Consider the following 9750-nt stretch of genomic DNA (forward strand, 5'->3'; position numbering starts at 1 on the left):
TTTCATAGACAAACTGATGAAATGTAGACTCGCTAAAAAATCCATGAAGTGGACTGAAAACTGACTGAACTTCTGGGCTGTAAGGGTTGTCATCAGTGACCCAAAGTCCGTCTGGAGGTCAGTCATTCGTGGTGTACCAGGTTAATTGCATATGGTACTAAAAATGCCTGTGTTATCCATGCTCGGTTTTCTTCTAATTTAAATAAGAGCAATTTCCTCACTAACTCCTTGGTATTGAAAAAGGCTTTCAGTGATAACCTTAAAGTATGAGCACTTCTGAGCACCAGAAACATCTCTAGGATGAATGCTTAATAAGGTTGACATTATTTATCAACAGAAACTCTGGTTACAGCAGATGCACAGCTGACACAACTGATGGCACATGCTGACTTCCTTGCTGTGGTTCCGAGGAAAATACTATAGCCTCATGTAACTCCATACAGACATCCTGTAGCATAAATTAACATGCATGTTTAAGGAATGTGGTGAGCAGTAGCGAATGCATTGCTCAGTTGGCAAGCTCTCCCATGAACTGTGTCAATTTCCCAGCAGAATCCCATATCTGGAAAGAGCAACATACTGCAGGACATGTGTGATGGCCAGATTGGACAGGGCCTTGAGCAACCTGGTCTTGTGGAAGCTGTCCCTGCCCATGGCAGGAGGTTGGAACTAAATGATCTTTAAGGTCCCTCCCAACCCAAACTATTCTGTGATTCTGTGATCGTAAAGATCTTTCACTGTTAAGGAGAAGTCGTATGTTTGACGGAAGAGCCTGTTTTTTCTTATGAGAGATGTAAATTGCTTTTATTATTCTGTATGAATTTGGCCCTTGTTTACACTGAATAACATTTCCCAGTGGATGGATCAAGAGGCCTAACTTAGCAAACCCTGCAAATGCAAGTGGAAGATTTCTTTTGGCTGTAGAGATAAGGCTTTTTTTTTTTTCTGAACTCTCACTAGTACTACAGCATCTACACTGAGGCTTTTGCTGGCTTTGATAGCCATCAGAAATGGGAGGAGTGGGGCTGACACCCCTAACCTAACAAAGCTGTGACAAGCAGACTTCAGCTGCATGCCTGAAGATCCTTTGTTTTGAAGTGAAGAAACTCGTTTGCCATAAGTAATTTTATTAAATTCAAAGATCTTAGGGTAGACCACTGATCACAAGCTGGATCCCAGGCCCCCACTGTTCAGTAGGACAGTCTCATTCAAGGTACAGTTTACTTAGGAGTAAGTGACAGTATCCATTTCCATCTGATTTCAGCAGGTTTCAATTGCTAATTAGGAGTAATCACAGCAATTAATAATCAATGAGACTCTGACCTTCCTTGGCTTATGATACACATCTAAGAGTCTGTCTATGCTGATAAATAAAATGGACAACACCCAGTCTCTGTCCCTTCAAGGCAAGGGACAGAATGTTTCTCACATACAGCCGTTTAGATGCCATATGTGAGCTTCAAGGGGTTTCACTCATACTGCATATTGGAAACAGTCTAGTGCTATTACCTGAACTGTCCTCAGACTACCTGAAGGAGTGCTGCCTGTCTAAGTTGTCCAACAGAGCATGATATTAGATAAAGGGTATGAACTGTTGTGTGGTAGAGCTTATGGCCATGCACTAGGCCTGTTTGGTTTATTGTAGGGCTTAACTGTTACAAAAAAGGGACAAAGCTTGTTGTGTACTATCCACTGCGAACTTCTATTTCTGTAAATTACATCCAAGTTCTACATACTGTAAAAGAAAGAGAGATTCTCTCCATGGAAATTTTAAGCCATCTCACAGGTATTCTGCTGCTGCTACAGAGCTTTATATACAGAGCCAGCATCTTCTCAGTGGTGCTCACTGGCAGAATGAGAAGCAACAGGCACAAACTGAAACAGATAAAATTCCATCTGAACATAAGAAAACACTTTTTGTCCTGTGAGGGTGGTGGAGCACTGGTACAGGTTGCTCGAAGAGGTCATGGTGTCTTTGTCCTTGGAGACATTCAAACCCTGACTGGACACAGACCTGGGCAACCTGCCTTGGCTGACTGTGCTTGAGCAGGGGTTGGACTACATGATGTTAAGAGGTCTCTAGCAATCTCAGCCAGTCTGTGATTCAGTGGTTCCATACATTAGTTTGTCAGTATGGGGCATCTTCCATTGCAAAATCTCAGGTGCCTTTAAAAATTCTGCTAATGGAGAAAGGTCAGGATATTACTTCTTTTAACGCTGGTAATTGTGGATGTTTCAGTTTGGTGCGCAAAGCCTGTTTGAATAGGCACACTGCTACTGATGTATGAAAGAAACTAAAAGCACATCATTAATAAAAATAAAAAATAAAATAAATTATATAACCAAAGACATTTTCTTTATTTTCTGGGCTTTCCTTGCTATTTTTATGTTGGGTGGAAATCTTGCTACAAATTTTAGACTGGAAAAATGTTTCTAAACTGTGAGCATCTGGTAATGACTAGCTTTCAAACCCGATTTAATCTTTACTTAAGGAAAAACTTAGTACCTTTGCTGCCCTACTGCGCCATCTACAGGTAAAAAAAACCCTCCGTGTTGTTGATGTTACAAAATGTTATTTAAGCAATTAATAAATAAAAATGGAATTTTCCAGTTTTAATCTCAGTATGAGGGGGTTATGCCTTTTGTGTTTAAAATTACATTTTCCACAACTTTAAATACCTTGTATGCTTTGGCCAGGAAGTTTTGCTTCTGCAGAACTTTAGATCTTATCGTGGGAAAAACAGAAAACAAGATTGGCTCGTACCTTTATTGCATTTTAGGAGTTTAATGGGATGTAGATGAAAGCTGCTGCATTTATCAGTTGCCACACACTTTTTCATAAAGACACCTGCATATGGATTATGATTAACATCAACTCGGTTGTCACCACTATGTGTTTTTTACCTGTAATTCCTCACTGTCTGAAGTTAAAGATATTCTTAAAATGACCTAGAAAATGTTGCCTCTTTTTCCCACAGCAAATAAGACCTTGCTAAATATTCTCATCTATCATTATGATAAATTGGGAAGGCAAAATTGAATGGCTGAACTTGTAAAATATGCACTAGCTTCTGCAAGGCTGTTTAAAAAGCGAATACTATTAGCATGTGAGGCCACAGTAGCTATTAGCTTATATCTACCATGTGGTTTGGGTGCCCAGGATGTTTCAGTAACCAAAAAGGACAAATACACATGAAACTGATGGATCAAACCTCATTCAATGCCCTTCTCCTTTTTATGAAGAAAGCAGATCCTCTTCAGCTGCACTCGCCTTCCTGTGAACATATGTGTTTATAAAAAATATATTCAGGGTAAACTAAAATGGAACACAGTCCTCACAAGTGGTAGATAGATACATGCATCCTTTGTCAAGAAAATTAAAAGGAATTTAAGTGATTTTATTCTCATAGGAGAACAACAGGCTAAATTCAAGAACATTTCTTTAATTGGGTTTTAGTCTTGTATCTAGTGCCTTTCCTGGGAAACTCTGAGCAGGAATGTTATTTGTCACAGTGTGCGTGCAGCACCCAGAGTCAGTAAGGCACGGGTCCTCATTACTGTCTTTTTGCATTAGTATAATGAAGACCTCCAAAAATACAGATTTTTTTTTTTTTTGGTCTGTTATTCCACGTCCTTGCCTATAAAATTATTATTTTATATTTTGATTCATGCCTCCCTGTCTCTCCCCTTTTCCCAAGCTGCTCTCCAGCAGTGCTGGTTTTTGATGTTAAAAGACTTGGCATGTTTCATCCCTGTTATCCGTATCTCAGCAAAGGCAGAAGTCACTTCCATACCTGGTTTGCAGAGTGCTTTGGGATCCTTCAGGATGAAAGGTGTGATATAAATATAAGATACCATTCATTCCCTTTTTTTCCACAGCACACACAGTGCTAATAGGTTTTGCTTTCACCTTGAGCTCCCCTGACTAAATTGTCAAACATCTCAGTAATACCATGACCGTTTGCTTCAGGCACTCACTGTTCTGTTAGCTCCATCCTTACAAAAGGATGGCTATTCTCCAGGCACACAATTGGCTCTCCTACTACCAAATGCCTCTTTCTTCTTATCATCCTCAATAGCTTCTCTTGCAATTTCCCTTGAGTTTCCTTGCTTCAGTCTAATCCTCTGGATCTCATTCAGGTCCTATTTCCCATTTGCCATGTCAGTTCACCTGCAGTACATTGTAAAGTCTGTACTGATCCTGTATCCTGAGCAAAAGGGACCAGTGTAGGGGTGTTTCTTTGGACTTCTGAGTGCTGTGACTTTCTTTCTTCTTTCCACTGTGTTTAGATGACAAAGGCTCTTCCTCTTTAGGCAGAGCACTGAGAGGAAAGCAATAATCAGCTTCCCCAGGCTGTCTAAGCAGTACCTCATTCTCAGAAAGAAAGAGGCAAAACACAATTGCTTTTCTAAGCCCTTCTGCCCCGCTCTGTGGGGAAGGGAATAATTAGCCTCATTAAGCTACAGGGCCAGCAGCCCCTTGCCTTCACTGCAGTTCCCTTACTTGACCCTACTGTACTGGGGCTGCAGCCAGTCCCACAGTAAATACAGCTGAGCAGGCACGCTGCTCCCAGCTGGGGCCACATTGCTACTCCCTGCTCTTTCTCATGTGCTGCTGTGGCACCCACCCAAGGCCACACAATTGGCCCTTAGAGAGCTCGGATGTTAAATGTGGAACACAGTGGGGCATTTCCTCACATTCCCCTCTTTTCATTCCTCATTATTTTAGCTCAATTATTTTTGCCTCCATGTTTCTGGACCCTCTTGCATTCAGCTGCAGGTACTTCTTTTCATCCTTACACACTGCTTCAGGTGGTAATGTATCACTCACCAGATCAAGAACTCGTTGAGTAAATTGATGAGCTACAGTGTCCCTGTGAGGCCAAGCAGACAAGTCTTGTGGAATTTGTTAAATGAGCTATTTGGGACTACACTGTCAGATGGGGAAAAAAGTAGGAATAAATAAATGGCTATAAACATTCAATTTCCTGATCTTTGAATTGATCCTCTTGAATCACTGTGTCTGGTGCCCAATTTGGCAAAAAGACATCTTTCTTTACTTCTGATTATTTTCCTAAGGCTACACTTGGGTTGTGGTATAGTAGACTGGTATATTCCATGGCATAGAGTCTGGCTTCCTTCACTTACTGAAGCATAAATTGGGGTTACATCTGTAGAAGCCAGTGATATTGTCATCATGTAAAACTCATATGTGCATGATCAGAAGGAGTCTGTGTTTTTCTTCTCCCACAACTTGGAACAGAGCTCAGAAATGCAGAACCATTTTGATATTTAAAACAATTTGATATTTAATCAGAACATAAATGTGGCATGTGAAGAACATGGGCCTATATCTAGCTAAGCTTTAAGAAGACATTAATAATTAATTACATCAGAAACCATGGGAACAAATAGTTAATTTGCCTTTATTAATTTCCCACTCTTTCCTGGCAAAAAGTCGAGAAACGCTTAGATTATAAATCTAATTGTCATGACAAGAGTGTATTCATTAAGAGATTGTATCAATTATTGGGCCATCAGGCATCATTATGAAAGTTGATTTCTGCTTATGCAATGTTAAGACCCCCTTCACCTCTCCCTGCCCCTAGTCTCTTTTTCATTGGCTTCTAACAGGAAGTCTGGAGAAAAGAATTTGATAAAATGTTGATGATAATTTTCTTACTTAATAGAGAGGAGTCTGTTTCTGAATCTCAACTGAGCAGGGCTGCACACAGCTGTGAGGTGGAAGGGGGAAACAGGGTACAATGTTAATTCCCTCCTGAATGAAACACTATGGAAGCCACAGCTTCCATACATTACATTCAAGGCTTTGTCTAGTTTGTTTATGCTACAGATGGAGCCTTTTCCCTTATACACCTTTGATGCTGGAGCATAGTGTGGGTTTAAATTTGTGTTCTAGAGCACAATAGGGAAATAGACATGCACAGAGTACCTACATAAAAAACCCTATCACAAACACTCCTGTTGCAGCAAGGCTATTGAGTAAGGAAATTACTAGGAAGTGGTAGGACAGAGTGTGACTCCAGTCCCTGGTAAACAGAGGCTAAACCTCAGCTGGTACAGCTCTCCTGAAGGATGTGGACCTTATAATTGATCAAGTATAGAATCATAGAATAGTTAGGGCTGGAAAGGACCTTAAGATCATCAAGTTCCAACCCCCCTGCCATGTGCAGGGACACTTCCCACTAAACTATGCCACCCAAGGCTCTGTCCAACCTGGCCTTCAACACTGCCAGGGATGGAGCATTCACAACTTCCTTGGGCAACCCATTCCAGTGCCTCACCACCCTAACAGGAAAGAACTTCTTCCTTATATCCAATCTAAACTTCCCCTGTTTAAGTTTTAACCCGTTACCCCTTGTCCTATCACTACAGTCCCTAATGAATAGTCCCTCCCCAGCATCCCTATAGGTCCCCTTCAGATACTGGAAGGCTGCTATGACGTCTCCATGTAGCCTTCTCTTCTCTAGGCTGAACAGCCCCAACTTTCTCAGCCTGTCTTCATATGGGAGGTGCTCCAGGCCCCTGATCATCCTTGTGGCCCTCCTCTGGACTTGTTCCAACAGTTCCATGTCCTTTTTATGTTGAGGACACCAGAACTGCACACAATACTCCAAGTGAGGTCTCACGAGAGTACAGTAGAGGGGCAGGATCACCTCCTTCAACCTTCTGGTCACGCTCCTTTTGATGCAGCCCAGGATACGGTTGGCTTTCTGGGCTGCGAGCGCACAATGAAGCCAGCTCATGTTCATTTTCTCATCAACCAACACCCCCAGGTCCTTCTCCGCAGGGCTGCTCTGAATCTCTTCTCTGCCCAACCTGTAGCTCTGCCTGGGATTGCTCCGACCCAGGTGTAGGACCTTGCACTTGGCATGGTTAAACTTCATGAGGTTGGCATCACCCCACCTCACAAGCGTGTTGAGGTCCCTCTGGATGGCATTCCTTCCCTCCAGGGTATCAACTGAACCACACAGCTTGGTGTCATCGGCAAACTTGCTGAGGGTGCACTCAATCCCACTGTCCATGTCAGCAACGAAGATGTTGAACAAGACCTTTCCCAACACCGACCCCTGAGGGACACCACTCGTTACTGGTCTCCAGCTGGACATTGAGCCATTGACCACAACTCTTTGTGTGCGGCCATCCAGCCAGTTCTTTATCCACCGAGTGGTCCATCCATCAAATTGATGTCTCTCCAATTTAGAGACAAGGATGTTGTGTGGGACAGTGTCGAACGCTTTGCACAAGTCCAGGTAGATGACCTCAACTGCTCTACCCCTGTCCATCAGTTCTGTAGCCCCATCATAGAAGGCCACCAAATTGGTCAGGCAGGATTTCCCCTTAGTGAAGCCATGCTGGCTGTCACCAAGCACCTCGTTGATTTTCATGTGCCTTAACATGACTTCCAGGAGAATCTGCTCCAAGATTTTGCCAGGCATGGAGGTGAGACTGACTGGTCTGTAGTTCCCCGGGTCATCCGTTTTCCCCATTTGACTTTGAATGAGTTGAGTTTTATTTCAGTGGCAGGCAGATCAGTAGTCTTGGCATTGTTTTTTGTCATGAAGCAATCTTGACAAGTATATATGGCTGGTGCTTAAAAATGCCTACTGTGTCGTTGAAACACTTCCAGGCATCACTCACTCAGGTGAAGGAGAGCTTAGCTCACTCCTTATTCTCATTCAGGTTTGCCAGTTATAGCTTGGTTAGAATTTTTTCTCCTCTTACTTGCAAACATCTCCTCAATTCTTGCCAATTTCTGCAACTAGACTCAGTGATCAAAATCAACATTTCTGGTATGTACAGTATGTGCTCCCTGGCTGTGCATCATTCTGGCCACACTGGTAAGCATTGTGAGCCCTCCAGCCTGACTGGATATATGTCTGGTTTAACATGGGTTGGGAGGGCTTGGGAGCTAGGAGTGCATGGCTGCATGTCATATTTTCATTACATGGCATCAGTAGCAGGAGTGTCAGCTATGCAACCTTCCTACAAAATCTGTGCATGTAGAACACTTTGGGGAAGCTATTTATGTATAGTTTATAATTTATTTTCTTTTCCCTGGGGGCTCTTCATGCATAACCACTGGTTGAACTGGATTCCATTTTGGATGTCCACTGCTGTTTTTCTCCCATGTTGGACTGTAGTCTCGGGTACTGGAGACACCAGGCTGCCCTGACAGGGAAGCTGCCTGAAGTCCTATCTTCCAGGAAACAAGCTGGTTCCTACCCCAGAACAGATTTATCAGAGAGTGCTTGTTGAACATGAAAATCATCTGGTAGAAGCCCTTATACTTAATATAGCAGGCACTATTCTATTTTGGTCACCAAGTTTTACAGCCTCAAGAGAGCCCACTGACTCTGACAAACTGATGGAGTCATGAGGGAATATGTGAGACATCGTGACACACTCCACTACTACATGTTCCTGAAGAGGTGAATTAAGAACTTGAGGGAGAACTGGGAATTTGAGGGAGAGACATCATTGTTCCTAGCGCCTAAGCAGCTGGGTGGGAGCATCAAAAAGAAGGCTTAGATATTCAAAAGCCATCAGACCATGGACCTGGGCAACTGGGTTTAGCTGATGCTGCTTGAGTAGGAGGGTTGGACCACATGACCTCCAGAGGTCCCTGCAAACCTCAACCATTCTCTTGTTCTGTGTTGTAAGCATGCACGTGAACTACATACCTTGACATGCAAGACCTGGAAAAGATCTTTAAACATTGTCAAGACCTGCAGACCCAAGAGCATATGGGAATGAACATCTGATACTTTTACAGCTTATCTAGTAAGCACCCAGAAGGGAAAGCTCACCAAGCGCTGAAGCAAGAGTCACATAATATAGAGACATCGAATGGACAACAACTGACAGCAGCCATCTCCACTTCTACAACAGCACAGCTTGTAACAAGCCTGTGATGTGACAGCTGTGGCTTCAGGGGTTTGGCAGGCGGATGTTGCTGCTGGTGACATTGAGCTTGTAAGCTTTCTTGATAAAGAACAGGCCTACATGCAATGTGGCTAAAACAGTCCTTACTTGTCCACACATCTGCGGCAGTCTGTGTTTCACATTTGGCTACAGGACTGATCCAACTGGCTTAAATAGCTCCCAGCTTTGTTCTTTCTTCCCTCTTCCTCCATGCTTCCTCAAACCCCTTTAATTTCAAGAGTCCCTCTGCCCATGCCTGTGCACAATAACTACATTAGAAGTACTGCTCAACTTGAAAGATAGTGCAGCAAAATAGTCCTCTGACCTGCTTTCATGTGTGGTGACATGAATGGCTGGGCCAGAGCTTAAGTGAGAAAGACACAGGCACTGGAGCAAGTAGAGAAGTGCTTTGGAGAAACACACATGGCAGCATCTCTGGAAGCTGCGGTGTGCTGGAGGGCTTGCGGAAGGGTTCAGAAGTGGTTGCAAATAGGTGGTTAGGTGGTATTAGGTTGGGAGTTAGTGACAGGGTAGGGTGTCAGTGAGTGGAGAGGGATCAGTGACTATCGGGGACTCTGCACTGCATTTCCCTCAGACAGGGAAGTATGAAGTGCTCTTAGTCATTAGCAGCAACTTGGTCTCCTCTGAGGTGAAGGAAACTTAGCATCAGCTCTGTAGCCAGAAGCAACTGGGTGCCATTCTGGGGATGCGCAAGCCAGAAAGGGGGAAGAGCCGCTTCTGAATGATTTGGGAAATGCCCTGGGTGTCAGAGGCTCCACACTCTTTTATGCAGGACCTTGTATG

Source organism: Pezoporus flaviventris, unplaced genomic scaffold, assembly GCF_033815535.1.
Source record: "Pezoporus flaviventris isolate CSIRO_AGI_PZ_B2104156 unplaced genomic scaffold, CSIRO_AGI_Pfla_v1 ptg000007l, whole genome shotgun sequence".
Classification (NCBI taxonomy): Eukaryota; Metazoa; Chordata; class Aves; order Psittaciformes; family Psittacidae; genus Pezoporus; species Pezoporus flaviventris.